General features: G+C 31.0%; 1 long non-coding RNA gene across 1 annotated transcript; it reads right to left on the bottom strand.

Moving 5' to 3' along the window:
* Positions 1 to 851: 851 nt before the first annotated feature.
* Positions 852 to 7,226, bottom strand: LOC148283996 (uncharacterized). The gene is made up of 2 exons (XR_015825450.1): positions 2,592 to 7,226; positions 852 to 1,915 (listed from the first exon to the last, which is right to left on the bottom strand). It is a non-coding gene; the product is annotated as an uncharacterized LOC148283996 (long non-coding RNA).
* Between the last annotated feature and the right edge of the window lie 10,012 nt (positions 7,227 to 17,238).

Below are 17,238 nucleotides of genomic sequence, written 5' to 3'. Positions count from 1 at the left end.
GCATTTATTCTAATTTATTTTTGATAGTATTTATAATTATTTTAATTGAATAATATAAATCTAATTATGTAAGTCATTTCTCTATGTGCCATATTATTTTTGTGAGCTTTTACGTTATGTATACTTACAGTATTTGAGGGTTCTCTCCCACCCCAGACCTGTTTCAAAATGGATGAAAAAAAAGTTTTTGTATCATATTTTTCGACTTAGTTCTCCTGGACTTTTATGCATGTTTTCCAGCGAAGCCCTAACATTTCTATGTCTTCCTGGCGGAACATTCGTCCAAGCCCTGCCAACTACTCATCTACACATCACATGACCTCATCGCCGTCCTAAAAATTTCTTTCCAATGCTCCTCGAGTTGTGAGAATCGCCGGTAGTCAGAGGGGGCTAAATCAGGTGAATATTTCACACCTAGCTTCGTGAATAGCAGTCATTGACACTAACTCCTCGTATGCTGGAGCATTGTTCTGATAAAATTAAACCTCGCAGCTTTTTGCAGTGGTCTGTTGTAACTAAACCCTTGCAGGTTTCTTGCCACTCGGTACTCTACACGTAGGCATAGTAGGCTACATAATGCATACACATCTGCGCTAGACTGGTCAACTTGAAGCATGTCAGGGGTGGAGCATATCAATGAACCCTCTTAGTGCTTGTAATATTTTAACGAGTATTTCTTTCATATTTTTATGCCTTTATATTTCTAAAATATAAATTTAAATAAAATTCAGAAATATTTGATGTTGTATTTAACTCTCTTAGATTAAGATTAATAACAACATCCATTCAAATAGTGCTATTACATATTATTAAGTAAGATTTTATTTATATTATTTATACCTTTTGTAAATGGTTATCAGAGCAGAATATTTTTTAATTTCAAAACCATAGACAGTTATATACATCTTGTTTTCAATGTATTATAATTATTGTCTCCAATATTTTTTCTTTAAGCATTTTAATGTAGCCCTATTTTCTTTTTTTTAATACTAATAACTTTGAGCTCATTTAAAGTTTTACACAAGATGAGTGAGTTCTATTTTTATAACAGCATTTAAATAAAACAGTTAAATATATTTCTGCTTATCGTACTGAACATTATAACCGTTTATTGATTACATTAATATTGATACAATTTGGTTTGGCTAAATGAGTTTATTGGAAATAAATTTTCAATTAATCATAATTTAAAACTAATTAATTATATATTTGTTAATGTTGTAAACTAAGTTATTAGATTTTTCCAACCAATTGTTGAAAGTCAAAAATACTTAGCTGTTCCCATTTTAATCAATTTACTTATAATTTAAATCGAGTATTGTAATCTCTTCAGTTTCTGAAATTGCATTTTGTCCTTTAGTTTTTTCCGATATTTCGGTGCCATTACAGTTAATTAAATATTTTTGTAACAACTATTAAGTACCTTTTATTTTGTTGGAACTCTGAGAGGTTATACCAATATTACTGACAAATTTTAAGCGTAAATCTACTTGCTTTAAATACAAATATATTATTTTTGTCTCCCTTGCAAATAAGTAATGGTGCATAATTGCGACATTAAGATTATAAATCAAATTAAAGACTTTAAGAAGTCACTCCAAGTCCAGGGTAATAATATATTTATAGTGGGAAAACACTTTTTTTATGTATTTGACCTACCCTGGAAACTTTACTGCGAATTGTACTGAAACATACTATTTAAACTCAGATTCAAAATCATATACATGGTTTGTCTGGAAAGTAATTCCAGCGAGTCAATTACAAAGAAGTTATTGAACTTTTTGTTGTTACAACACATCAACATTCTTCAAAATAGGCTCCTCCTGCGTTGATGCATCGGCTCAGCGATTTTTCCAGGCATCGAATGTGCCACGGTAGGCCTCCTCCGAAATGCTCCTTAAGGCCGCAGTACAAGCTGCTTGGATTTTTTTTACATATAAAAAAAAAACAAAAATGTTTAATCGTTTTCAAGCTATTAATAACATAATTCATCAAGAAAAAGTTTAAAAACTATTAAACCCATGTTCAGAGATCAAAGGGTTAATGGTCTATCACTTTTGTCAACCAATTTTAAGAAAGAACAACCTAAAAAAATTATATTCTAGATATAGGCTATAGGCACTCCAGCAAGAATGCCTATAATATAATTATATATTATTTTGTTTTAAATTTCATAAAAGATTAATATTATTTTAATTAATAAAACAAATTTTCGCGTTGATTGTGGAAATCCCAAAATCCTCGCAATAATGCCATATTAAGTAGGATATTGTAAAAATTAAAATAAACCTCAACAGGTTTCTTTATAAATAAAAAAGAACTTGTATTTTATGTATGTCTTGTATATTATAATGAGATGACAATTATCGTCTTTATTCTATGACAATCTTCTTGCGTCCTAACAATTTGTCGATGCCAAATAAAATGTCAATCCAGTTTTGTACCCATTCAACAAATTTCAATTATTAAGCTCTAAAATAATGTTCTCCTCCTCTTTGCCAATAAGTATAATTATTTCAATCTTAAAAGTACCAAGTATTTTGATTCAATAATTTTCATTCTAAAAATACTCTTATCAATCCAAAATATACCTTGGTAGACATCAAAAATTGCAATCTAGAATCGTTGAGATTAAATATCACGTGGCTTTTCCTTATTTTCGTACATTATAATTTTCGATTAAGTGGATTTATAGTTGCTTATAAATTGTTTCGTAATATTTTTTTTACTTTCCAACACTAATTGGGAATCAAAGATCTTAAAATCTCCTTCGTTTGACATCAGTTTGTTTTCATTAAAGGTTATTATACTCTATCCAACCATTTATTTAACTTTTGACAGCTCGATTATGTATCGATTAGGGATGTCCTAATGCGTTACCGAATCGATTTCTCATAAAAATCGACTTTATTTAGGAAAAAGTTTTAATCTCAACATTTTGTAGCTTATAAACATACCCAGACGTTTAAAGCAGAGTTTATATTACGAAAGCGCTGTAGTAAAACTTTTTTTTTTTTTTAAGTCTTCATTCAATAAAAAATATTGCAAAAAATACATCATTTCTTTACAAAAGAAACCTTAAATACAGTCTCGATAAACTCCTTAATTGGAGTTTGTCATTGGGTGCAGGAGCTACAGAAAACCCAAATATGCATCGGACTATTTTATTGTCGTAATGTAAATTGAGAAATTTTGTGTCGCGACACTGTCAGTTTGTCGGCGACAATAATAAATGACAGCGACCACGGCGCCATTAAAGTTCAATATATTCTGACAAACTGTCAAATTAGTTTTGGCCATAGACAAAATCCGTCGCCAATGACGCAGTGGCGGCGTTAATTTGCCATCACTTGCAACGAGACGCCCGTGCTATATAGTAACTACATTTCCTTTCGCTGAGAGTTCATTCACATTTTTTATACGTCGAGTTGAGTATTTATATTCCTCCGTATTGATTGTTTTTATTCCCGTGAGCTTTATACTTACAAAATAATGCCGAAAGGTATGGTGCTTAAAGGACAATCGAGAGAGCTTGTGCTGCGCCTTCGTGAATATTTTGAAAAGGAATGTCGTAATGGCGGACCTCTTATACCAGTGACGCAAGTTAGAGACCGTGTTGCAGCAGCATTGGGAATAAGTGCTCCAACAGTGGCAAAAATAACCAAAGAAAGCTACGGCAGAAGCGGCATGGAACAGAACACGCTATCTACGCCTAAGAAAAAACGTCAGCCCCGTAAAGTGACTGCAGTTGACAGTTTTGACGCTGATGCTATTCGCCGTCATATATACGACTATTACTTTAGAAAAGAGATTCCGACATTAAAAAAACTAGTAGAATCTCTGAAAAATAGTGGCTTGTTTCGTGGTCAAAAATCTTCTTTGGCAAAGGTGTTAAAACAGATTGGGTTTCTATATAAAAAATGTGACAAAAGAAAAATATTGATGGAGCGCCATGATATTGCTTTGTCTCGATGTCAATTTTTAAGACAAGCGAAGAAAATAGAAAACTGGTCGAATGTGGTTTTCACAGACGAAACTTGGCTCAATGCGAATCATACGCTGTCAAAAAATTGGACTGACGACACTGCTGCCTCCACTTCTGCAGTGCCAATGGGGAAAGGAGAACGCCTCATCATTTGCCATGCGGGAGCAGAAAAAGGATTTATGCCAGACGCTCTATTAGCATTCAAATCCCAGAAAACAGGAGATTATCATGAGGAGATGAATGCGGACGTGTATGAAAAGTGGTTCAGAGAAATGCTGACATCACTCGAAGAGCCATCGATAATATTTATTGATAATGCACCCTATCACTCTCGTCAAATTCATAAAATGCCAACGCAGGCCAATAGAAAAGCTGTTATCATAAACTGGCTACGTGACAATGGGGAGGATGTGGACGAGTCCTTACGAAAAATAGAGTTACTGAATATACTGAAGAAAAAAAAACAGCCAAAACGGTACGTGATCGATGAAATGGCAGCAGAACATGGCCATATCGTTCTCAGAATTCCCCCATACCACTGTCAATACAATGCTATTGAGCTTATCTGGGCACAAGTCAAAGGACACGCCGCTAGAAACAACACAACTCCTCCTTTTACCGCTAAGAAAATGATAGATCTTCTTAAAAATGCGTGTGCTAATGTGACGCCTGAAAACTGGGCGAATGTCGTCGAAAGCACAAAGAAGAAGATATTTTCTGATTGGGATCGTGATATTGCGTTTGACATTGTTAATACGGGAGAATTTACAATTAATGTTACTGAGGATTCAAGTGATGATTCCAGTTCATATGGGGAAGAATCCGACGATTTTTCTTAATAAAATTAATTTAAAGTCATCTTTTGTAAGTCTACAAGAAAGTATCAATATTTTTCACTGCCGTTTTCTTTGGAAATGCACACAGAAATTTAATGTGATAGTGTAGTGGATCGACTATCAGAGTTACAGACCAATATTATTGGTCAGAGTCAATCGGGCATCTGAAACGGGGTGAGTTTTTTTTGTATCTTGTTGTACTTTGACAAATAATACTAGATAGCGTTGGCTCCTCTTTCCAGAGTTGCGTAGAGCTTTGACCGCTAAGGCGTGCATCACAATTGCGTATTCAGAAATCGATAAGTAGTTTTTAATAAATATTTGATATTTTCACAATATTGAATCAGTTAGACATTTATATTTCATGTAAATTAGTCGTATTCATTATTAAGTGAATAAAATACTGTGGCTTTCGATAGATTTTTTTTTTTTTTAATTTCTGGTTTTAATTTAATTCACATTTTATATTTTTTCATGAAAAAATCAACTTGTATAATCCTCATTGCATAAGTAGGCTCAATAAACATCGATATCGATAAATATCGGAGCAAAAGAACATGTCGCTTCACTATCGTAATGAAAAAAACATGAAGTATTGCATTTTTCGGTCTATGGTTGCCTGTCAATAATTACGGAACTTTATAGGCGCCCATGTGTCAAAAGTTAAATAAACGCTTGGAAATACTATAATGACATGTAATTTGTGTATTGAAATATATATATATATATATTAAAAATTACATCATAGATGACATAGCTCACATCTGGATCAACTCTTTACTTCAGAAAACATATAACTTATATTGTTTTTTTAAAACTTACAATAAATTTTCAAATGTGTGTTGTATTATATTATATTCATACATTTTTACATTGTGTTACAAAAAAATAGGTAGGCACTGTTTCATTGCGCTTATATTTTTAATTAATGATCATTGTAAAAATGTGAAAAACTTAATTTTTCTAAATATAAATATAAATTACAGCAACATTTAAGAAAAAAAAAATGTAAAATTATCAAATAAAATATTTTCGTATTCCATATTAATGAAATTATTAAGCTCTCAAATTCACGGCTACCCTAAAAGAAAAATTGAGCCAGTACCCACTTATCATTTTTTGTTTTAAACATAATCATAATAATGAAGGAGCCTCTTTAGAGACGATACTTTTTTAATGTCGTCTTAATTTATGTAATGGCTAACATTTTTTTTGCCACTATGCAATAGTATTTGTAAACATCTATACGAAACTCATTGTGAACATTTGGTTTATCTAACAAGTATACAGATTTAATATATTTACATGTTTATGGATAATTTTATGCTGTCGAAATGCGATCTCTCAGGCGAATGTGTGGTAAAACTATGTACGATAGATGCACAAATGTTGAGATCCGTACATTATGTAAGGCTGAGACAAGCATTATCGACAAAATCAAGAAAGGAGCTCTGCGCTGGTTTGGACATGTAGAACGAATGGACAGCGAGAGAACGGCTAAGAATATTTACAATGCGAATGTTGATGGACGCAGAAATAGAGGAAGACCGAGAAAGACATGGCATGACCAAATCCAACAAATACTTAAAGATGGACATGTCAAAAGTCGGAATAATCGGCGCGCGTGCATGAGAAGATGTATGAATGTAGAGAAAGTGAGATCTGTATGCAAAGATAGAGTGTTGTGGCGTTCTATCCTCTCTGCCTACCCTTACGGGGAAACGGCGTGATGGTTTGTTTGTTTGTTTGGATAATTTTATTATACTGAGTCAAATGTAGTATGTTTTGATAGAAATCCCATTAGATTTATGTCTTTGTTTATTGGAAATAAATTTGAATGCATAATAATATTATATGTTACGTAATTCTACGTAATAAATAATATATTCATCTACTTAAATGCCAGTACATAATAAAAAATCTAAAACAATTATTGTTGGGTGGTTTCATTATGGTATTTGATGCATTTGTATATTTATTGATTAGTAATCATTTGTAATTTTTTTCATTATGCTACCAATCTGAAAAAATGCACAGAAACGATCCAGAAAATTACTTCATGAAATATGACTTGTCAGACGAAATATCCTACAGAATATGGAAGTCTAGACATCAAAAGAGTTTAACCTGCCATTGAAAAACATTTACTGTATTTTGTTATACAATTTCAAAATTTAGTATAAAACAAAGTAATTTAATTTTGGGATAATAATATTTGTTTCATGTCGCTTGAATGTAATTAATTTTAATAAAACAAAAATAAGAAATTTTGTAATGTAATAGCTATGAATGTTTATTTATAAACCAATGTTCAATAACTTGTAACTAACATTCTTTACATTATATGTGATTATTGTATTTTATGTACTATTTTAAATTAATAATCCCAATAAATCATTTTATTTTCAGAATTCTTGTTTTTCTCTCGTTTGTAATAAAATAAATTATATATTAAGATAAATGTTACAAGGAAAAAAAATCGTAGGAAAACTGAACATTTTGGTCAAAGGAACAAAAATGTAAATTTGTATTCTCATAATCCAGCAACATAAATAAACCTAATATAAAAATATCTCAATTTCTATAGTCCAGTCAAAATGTCACGAAAATGGTAGAACATAATGCATTCATTAAAATTTAGTTTTCTTTTTTTGTTACATTTCAAAAGCTTGCCAGAAAAATTTCTGGCCACCGTCTTAGAAAAAACCACGAGGGGTCTGGTTTTAACCTTATTTCTGGAAAACTATACATAAAAAATATTTTTTCAACATCGGCAGAATTGGCTATAATTTGAGTTAATTTAAAAAAAAAGAGAAAACTTAGATCTTTCATGGATAAAAAGTTGTACTGTCACTTGAAAAGTTGAATTGTTTAACTATATTTTTGATGACATTAAAAAAGGTGAGGATAAATTCTTGTTAATTTCATATAACTTCATAAGACTTTTACGAGGTTGTTTTTTGTTATTCTGGCTACAAATAAATATCGTGGATTTTTTTGATGTGCCCACATATTATTTTTGTTTTTTGAAATGTATATTTTTTTTAAGATACGCAATTTTTACGTAATTTTTTAAATTGCTTGATATAAATACATCACGACTGCGCTTAAATTTACAAATAATGTGTCGTTTTTTTTTTTAAACAGGCAAAAAATTATAATATGTGCATCTACCAAATAATTAATGGATTCATTATTCATAACATAGAATTAAGAATAGTCCAGAAAGAGCGTAGAATTATATTTGAATACATCGGACTGTGTCCAATAATTCCCCCGCTATGCCTCACTTTTGCCGCGCGCATTCGTGATGCCGCCGCGTAATGTTGCACGATGGGGAAAAAAATAATTATAACACAAATATAAGGTTAAAAAAAAGCAATCTGTTAATTTCTCCAAAATTTTATTGTGCACGCGGAAATATTGATTGACACAACAGAGTATATAAGTAAAGGGTCATTTAATAATAGTAATTGAATTAATGAATGTTAAACTTAAAATATAAAACAAATATTATTTTACATAAAACTGATATTTTTATATCATGTTAAATAATATTTGATGTTTTAAAGATAATGAGAAGAAATATAAAAATAAACCGAGCTCTGAGAAGCATTCTTGGTTTGAAATGGGATTCCCATGTCAAGGATATTTATCGTAACACAAAAATACTTCCTTTCAAGGTAATGGCACTGTATGACATCACTAACACTATTTCAAACATCATAAACTTTTCTGCTCACACACATTTAAAACTTACATTTAATCATGAAATTCACAACTATAATACACGACATCCAAAAAATCTTCACATTTCTAAATTTTGTTCCACGAAGTTCGGCAAAAGATCTCTGGAATACATTGGTCGTATACATTTAATAAACTGCCTGATGACCTTAAAAATGAAATGTCGAGTGGTAAATCTCAAAGACCAGAAATGAAGACCTATTTCTTGAATCTTTTTGAAAGTGATAGTTTTTAGCTCAGTTTCTGTGAATGGTCTATATATTGTGTTTTAGGTTTAAATGTTTTTCTTTTCTTTTTTTAATATTAATTTCACAGAATGTTTAAATGTTTTTCTTTTCTTCTTTAATATTAAGTTCACAGATTGTTTAAATGTTTTCTTTCCTTTTTTAATATTAAGTTCATAGATTGTTAAAATTTGTTAAAATTTTTATTGTTTAAATGTATACTATGTATTGTTACAAGAAATGTAATATTTTTTTTATGTACCGTCCCAAATGAGTTTTCTCGTACAACTCCTGGGAATATAATATCATGATATTCATGTCTTATATGTTTTATTAATAAATAAAAAAAAAAATAAATAAAAAAAATGTCGGTCAAATGTCTACGACAGAGTTGTTTAATCCGAGATCCAATTTTCATTAGTTTTCTCATTAGATGAACATAGTAGGATAAAAAAATTACTACTCTGGCACAACACTAACGAAATGTTCATTTTGTTTCTTCGACTATCTGACAGATGAAAAAATAATTGAATTTTTAAGTAATGTATTTGTTACATGCACATTCATTTGCTAATTACACATGAAATGTGATTGCATCCTGTTTCTTTAAGATCCTAGCAGTATTTCTACACTTTTAAAGGACACAACACGTTATAGTTGAATTCAAATCAGGAGTTGCGCACTGAGCGACGTCTACAAGGAAACTAATGGGTCTAAACGTAAACCTACTCGTTTATGAGAAGTTTAGTCGCCTTCTGTTTGATGTGCATATGCGGTTTCTGGACTATTCTTAATTCTATGATTCATAATATTGTTACGAGATATCTGATACTATTTAATTGAGTTCGTATATTTTTCATTATTGGCACTCCATAAATACTTGTTCTCCACAAGTCATGGGTCTTTCAATTCTATTATTGGTTTCCTGTATAATCGATTATAATCACAAGACAAAAAATATTAATAATGAGGAAGTTTGAAGAATATAAGAAATGTTTTCTTACATGCTGTAAAAATGAGAAAATTATTTAATTGTACCGTAAAGTTTCTCTAAAATGTATAAAAAATAGCTAGAAATGAACTACTGTAAATGACGTCACAAGTTCTTCTAAATCAACCAATGTTAGGGTGTTGTGATGGGTTTCCGGTTTCCGGGAAGCCAACTCACCAACCAGTACAACTCGCCGAAGAGAACTGGTGACGTCACGCGCAGAGTATTTAAAAAAAAAATACAAAAATTCGTAGCGTTGATACGATACATAAAAATAATAAAATAAAACCACCGAAATTACTCCAAAGTCACAGTTTTTACCATGAACACAATGCTTGTCATATTGCAAATACACAGGCGCAAAAAAATATTTTTTTCCCATTCCTACATACAACTTGATAATTTGTAATCAGGAAATTTTACGTTTTTTTTACATTTGTAAAGTAATAAAGGTCTATGAAATACTGTCCAGTAAAAAAAAATTTTTGCTAATTATTAGTAGCTTAAAAAAATATTTGTAATTTTGAATTCCCGCAAAAACGGTCATTCCATTGACCGCGCCCCTAATACGTCACAATTCGTGTTTATTTGTTCACGGCCATTGGAATTTGTTAAGAAATCACGAGTCAAAGTCACGAGACACGTTGCGTTTTTCTTGCAACGTATTTATATTGAATTTCTTTTTTACATTTATGTATGAAAAAAATTCTTGACAATATCCATATTGATTTCGAAAATAAAATCAATTATTCTAAATCCATTTCATATATTTTTATCGGTATTCGTAGTATGTGATATTTCACTATTATAAGCGACTGCTGTGACTCAATGAACAATATGTTCGTCTCACAGTTCCAGATTCGATTCCTGGTTATAACCAGGAAAAGAAAAGAAAAAAATTACAAAAACAAAACAAACAAAATTACATTAAATATTGCGATATATCGCAATATTTAATGTAATTTTGGTCAAGCTCATGTCATGTCATAAATGTAATTTTGGTCAAACTCATCTCAGCTCATGTCATGTCATGTTATTCATCATGAATGTTCTGAAGTATGTTCATATGTTTTGCAAAAATCAATAAAAACCATTTAGCATGTCTTGCCTTGGTTCGTTTGTACGCAAGTTTGTTCGTATCCCGTACTATCAAAATAGCTCACTCTCAAAATCGTACTCCTGTTCCACTCATCTCTCTGCTTAACATCGTAAGTCGCTCTCGTTTCCGCTACATACGAATGCACGACTCTTAAGTTTACTACTCTGTACTGTAAAAGGGAAGATTATCGATCACGGATTACGATATATTATATAGTGGCCTTTTTATAATCGATCATCTCAGGGGCACATCGAAATTCAGCAATCGATAAGCAGCGAACAGTTATTTATAAAGAAAAAAATCGATGTGTCGATATTACAATTGAAGGGTTATTAAGAAAATTGGTGCCAGGAAAGTATCCATTATTTTATGAGCCATTTTTTAATATAACATTGTAAACACTTATGTATGTGTCTGTTCGTTTTTTTTCCAAATTTCAAAATGAATGCCAAAAGTAAAACAAAATGGTAGGTTCATTCGAAAAAAAAAACATTTTCTGCTCTACAAGGTGTTTTGTTACGTTACATTTATTATTTTATTTTATTATAAGCCTTCAAAATGGAATATCAAGTGAGTATTTTCGACAACTCCTTTTGTTCGTGTTCAATATTAGGAATAATGCTTCCAAAGCTGCTCTCAATATTTGCGCAGTGTATGGTGAAGATGCTATGAATTATTGACGAAGTTGTAAAATAATGAGGGAGAATACATTATTGACAAATTTGTTGTTTTTTTGTGTCATCTTGTTCTCTTCATATGGAAAAAAAACGGACACAAATTATATTAATACCCAATGCATCGTTAACCAGTGCGGAGTCTAGATGTTTTGTTGTCACTTGCTTTTATCTTCTGATTTCCAAAAGTACATAGAGTTATTTGCAAACCCGAAGCTTTTGTTTTTATTGCAGCATATTTTAGACGTTACATATAACCTTTTTGTTTATTATTTGATATCACAAACGAAATTTATTTAATATAAGTACCAATAAGGTAGGCAGGCACCGTGAACCTTGTACCTTTGTAAATGCAACAATTTTTTTTGTTGATTCTATCTATTAAAATTCCTAGAATTATCTACACATTTTAAACATTAAAAATAAGTACGTAGCCCAGAATATTAACGTACGTCATATAAATTAGTAAGATATATTTTTATAAAAAGCCTTTCACGATGTGATAAAAACCTTAGTCACATACTTTATTCCTGACTCTTGTTCATTATTTTATATATTATACAGTTTGATTTGGGTATTAACTTTATTTTGTCGACAGAGTAAAAATATGTATTCAGTGTCCGGGGGAATGCAAAATACAGTTGAGTATGTGCAATAAAACCAGAACCCTGGATGAGTATCTTCTACTTATAACATTTGATATCTGCTCTCAGGTGAAAGTATCTTGAAAAAAAAATCCAGTCGATACCGGTTTGTGCTTTTTTATATAGCGGCTGCACTCGATCATTATTTTGTGGTCTGTCTCCAGGTTCTGGGTAGAGTGAAGAACATCAGTCACCGTACGACCCCAGCGTAGATTTAGTCGCTCCATCGGAGGGGGGCGACCTCTGGATCTTCTTCCCTCCACTCCACCCATCATATCGAGTTTTTTTAGGATGTTTGGTTCTCTATTGGCGATGTGTCCAAAATATTGTAGGATTCACCTGTAACATGTAGTTGACAGTCGATCACTAATTAGGGCTTTCATTAATTTGAGACTTGAGACTCGAAATTTCGTGAGTCTCGAGACATTTTCAATAACAAACTTACTGACATTCTCTCATAACACATACCTGGATCACGCACGATAAGGTATGGTCTAAGGCAGTGATCGCCACACGGTAGCTCGCCGAGGCTTTTTCGATCGCTCGCGTACGATATTAAATTTGCCTAGTAAATTTTATTATTAAACTACGAATAAAAAAAAGTGCTAAATTTCAACGAAATGCTTAAAAGGTTGCTGTCAACTTTTCCACTATGAAGGTTATTAAGAGTAAATATAGAAACAGACTCCCAGATTTACATATTGATAATTGCATTCAGATGGGAGTGACAAGGTATTCACCGAGAATTGAAAAAAATGTGGAGGAAAGTGAATGCCATTCTTTTCACTAATTATTTTTACTCTTTATTTTTACTTTTACTATGTTAATTTTTAATCACACCTATTTTCAATTATTATTTTGATTATAAAAAAATATTTAAAGTACGCATATTATGTTTTATTGTTAATCTAATGTTCCAATTTATTTACACTAATGTAAAAATATTATGTATGGTACGATAAGGGCCGATGATAAAAAACTGTAGGTAGCTCATCAGACAAGTTCAATTTCTGAAAGTAGCTCACATCCTTATTGAGTTTGGAGACCACTGGTCTAAAGTCTCTGCCGTACCCTGCCTGCAGTGAGTAAAACAGGCAACCGGAATTCTATAGAATATCAAAAAATGACCATACGAATTTTTAAATAAACACTGCTTAAAGAGGTACGTGGAAGGTGAAATTTAGTTTTAATTTTTTGTTTACCTATATCGTCGCCCTGGAGAAAAACGGTTCTATATAACAAAATATGTTTTATTACATTGATTTTTTATTTTATTTATATTTAAATATCGGTTATAGAACCGATATTTTATGCAGATAGCTGCAAAAAAAATTCAAAGAAAAACGAAATCAGTACTTAATTATTAATAAGAATATAAAGAAAAAATATTAAATTCAATAATGTCTTCATTTCAAACTTTCGCGTCTCAAAAAAATTATGAATCTACATAAAACCTTATTTCCCTAACGCAACAATATGGGAATGTTTATTATAATGTTTTGTTTTAATTTCATTGCATTATATACTTAACTTGGAAATGAGAGAGCGGATGAACGAGCAAGAGCCGCAACTTGTAAAAGAACGGCACCTTTTTTCTCAGAATTTCCCCTTGGCTTTGCCAAACGCTGTATAAAACAAAATACGCAGCAGCGTAGGGAGGATCATTACCGCGCTTCTTTTACAGGTAAAATCACTAAAATGTTTTCCCCAACGCTGGCTGATGCAGCAAACTTCCGTCGTCATCACCAAAGTTCTTTCGAAACGACCCAAATTTTTACCGGACACGGAGCTATGAGAAGTTACCCATGTAGGTTTAAATTAAGGAATGATGACCATTGTCCATGCGATGATATTTCTTCACATGGTTTCGAACATCTGTTATTTCAGTGCCCATTTTTCAGTTAACAACGCCATAATCTTAAAGCAGAATGCAGGAAAGATGGAATATCCTTAACAGATATATACACTGTAGTTAAAATAAGTTATCACGGGCCATTGTTCTTGAACTTGGCAACAATGGTGATTGGACTCATAAAGGTAATAAACCAAAATCAGTGCTCGAACATCCCATTTCCAAGACAAACAAAAACGTTTTTTTTCCGAGTACCTTAGCCTTGTACATGACACGTAAGGCTACTAAATACAGGGGTCCAAACATATAAAAAAAAAACTTAACTTGCTATATTATTTCAGTTTTATGTACGTTTTATTCCTTACGTGTACGTAAATATTTTTCTGTCCCAAAATAAGTTTGTTGTAACTCCTGAGCTATGAATATAGAGAAAATCAGAGTTTTGACATGATAAACCTATCTAATATGGATTACAAATTAACACCAAAACGTTGCGATTGGAGTACCCATTCACTGATAAAGAAATTACATTCAATTTAATATAAATAAAAAAAATTGGTCTCGACGAACGCAAGATATGTAGCCTTACATACATTTAAGTAGCGCTTTAGATCTGTGCGCTGTTGATATTTGCATAATACGTCTTACACACGTTTCAAAGCATTTATTATTTCTTATCGATGCTTTTTGATTTTATCAACATTCGTGGATTCATCACTTTCATAAGATATTGTATCAGTGACGTCTACAAACGATTCATGAAAAATACAGCGTATTTAAAAAAATATAAAGTGCAGTCATATTGTATTTCGGAAGAAATTTATTTTCAAAACAGATATCAAAAAGATTCAATCAAATTCAGGAGATCGGGTTAGAATAGTTATAATTTGATTGATCAAAGTATTTTGTTATTTTATAGGAAACTTATTATAAATTGAATTACTTAAAAATATGAATATTCAAAAGTACTAACTATCACTCAAATGCCTGTTTCATCATATTAAACAACTTTATGGGATTTTGCTTGTTTTTTTACAAAATGGGTTTTCACACTGAACGGCAAAAGAAAAACATAATTTAAAAAATCAATATAATCATACATGAACACCATTTGATTCGATGTAACATATTTTCATTTAATACTCGTAATATTTTTGTACCTACTCTGAAACATAATCGCAGAATCAAATTTTTCAAAAATACGCATTAGGATCCAATACACAATATGTAAATTCTAAATGTACCTACCTAGTGGAAATCATACAAATGATTTTATTTGTCATGTTCTAGTTTTCCCCTTTTTACATGTTAGTTCTTACCCGCAGCTTCGCTCGCATGGTATTAGAGAGCAATTAGTTAGGTAATTAATTAGTTTTGTCGTTGTTTGTCGACGGTCCTCTATGAAAAAAATATGGCGATCCGTTAGTTTATAGCGACGTAGCACCGTTATTCTGTTCATAAATAAAACTGCAAAACCAAAACGAAAATCAAACCTAACTAACCATAGATAAAAGAAGTCAACAGGAAAATGTCACTTTTTGAAAAACGTTTTTAAATTAATAAAGGTCTATGAAATACTGTCCAGTAAAGAAAAAAATCTGCTAATTATTAGTATCATGAAAAATATTTTTAAATTCCCACAAAAACGGCCATTTTATTGGCCACGACCCTAATACGTCACGATTCATGTTTATTTGTTCCTGGCCATTGAAATTTGTTTGGAACATTATCACGAATCTTGACGTAACAAAAACCAAAGCCGAAAACGTCGCATTTTTCTGGCCACGTATTTTTACTAAATTTCTTTTTTACATTTATGTTTGAAAACATTTCTCCACAATATCCATATTGATTTTAAAAATACAATTAATTATTCTTAATCCATTTAATATGTTTTTATCGGTATTCGTAGTATGTGATATTTTCCCATTATAGAAATTTAAAGAATAAATTTCAAATTGATTCTATTTAACGTTGCTCATTGTTGATATTATATTATACATTTTTTAAAATTTGGATAAAAAGCAAGTATCCTATTTTATTTCTCACCTCTCCGGCTATCCCTATGCAAAAAAAAATATATCAATCGGTCGCTCCGTTGAGACGTGAAGGAAACACAAATAAATACACTTTCGCATTTATAATATTAGTATAGAAGTATGGATATGGATGGATGGTTGGATGGATGGATGAATAGATAAGCCAACATCATCCATTAAAAAATTATATTTTTAATTAAATCAAAGAAAATTACATGCAAAAATAGATTTGTTGTGTAATACCTTCAAAGAATTAGGATATATATTTTTTTACTGACTTTTTTAGTTTTTGAAAATAACGTCTATAATAAATCAAATTTTATTTATTTGTAGGTAGTCCGTTTTATTATCATATTTAGTTGGAGTATTAACGCAGGTGTATGAAACGTCACAGTGATTTGTTAATCATTATTATCAGATTTACGACAATCTTCTCCTAAAATCGAGAATATTCTCTCATTTTCAGTAATGCCTTGAAAATTCCAGCTCGATTTAAAATAACGCATAGTTTGTTTATTATTATTGTTAAAATATATTACTTCGAACCGACCAATTGCGCGTTTTCAAGTCATAAAATCATGACTAATTCATTTATGAAACTGCGGCGTTGACATTTACTGGAAAGGAAATACTATTAGAAGCCCTTGAAATTATCCAACCCGTTTTTCCACTGGCATATTTTTATTATTATTTAAATGTGCAAATTTTAACAATTACATATGTAATATTTATATTTATTTTATACTTTATTATTTTCAGATATTTTTTACGATTTTATTATGATGAAACATCATGTTCTTCATTCAAGGGTGTTGTTACAAGTAATATTATTGTTTAACATTGTTTACTTTTTTTATATTTTACTTTTTGTGCTGTTACATGTTCACTTAATTGCCATACTTACTAGTTCTTTGCTCAATGTATTATTATTGCGTTTCTGAAAATTAATTTTTATTATTAACTTTTTAAAATCATTCTCATGTTGTTGAAATTCCATTTGTCGATGCGTTTTGAAGTTGCAAGACTTTTTGTGAGGTTAGCTATCATATTATGTAAATGTTATCAACTATCAAATATCTAAATTTAGTAAATGGGGTCTAGAATTTCAACCGTCCATGCGCTCAGTAGCTGCAAGACTTGTTGTTAT

The sequence above is a fragment of the Micrasema longulum genome, unplaced genomic scaffold (assembly GCF_059751315.1).
Source record: "Micrasema longulum isolate JH-2025_06_02 unplaced genomic scaffold, ASM5975131v1 h1tg000171l, whole genome shotgun sequence".
NCBI lineage: Eukaryota > Metazoa > Arthropoda > Insecta > Trichoptera > Brachycentridae > Micrasema > Micrasema longulum.
This window is presented reverse-complemented; position numbering and strand designations above follow the sequence as displayed.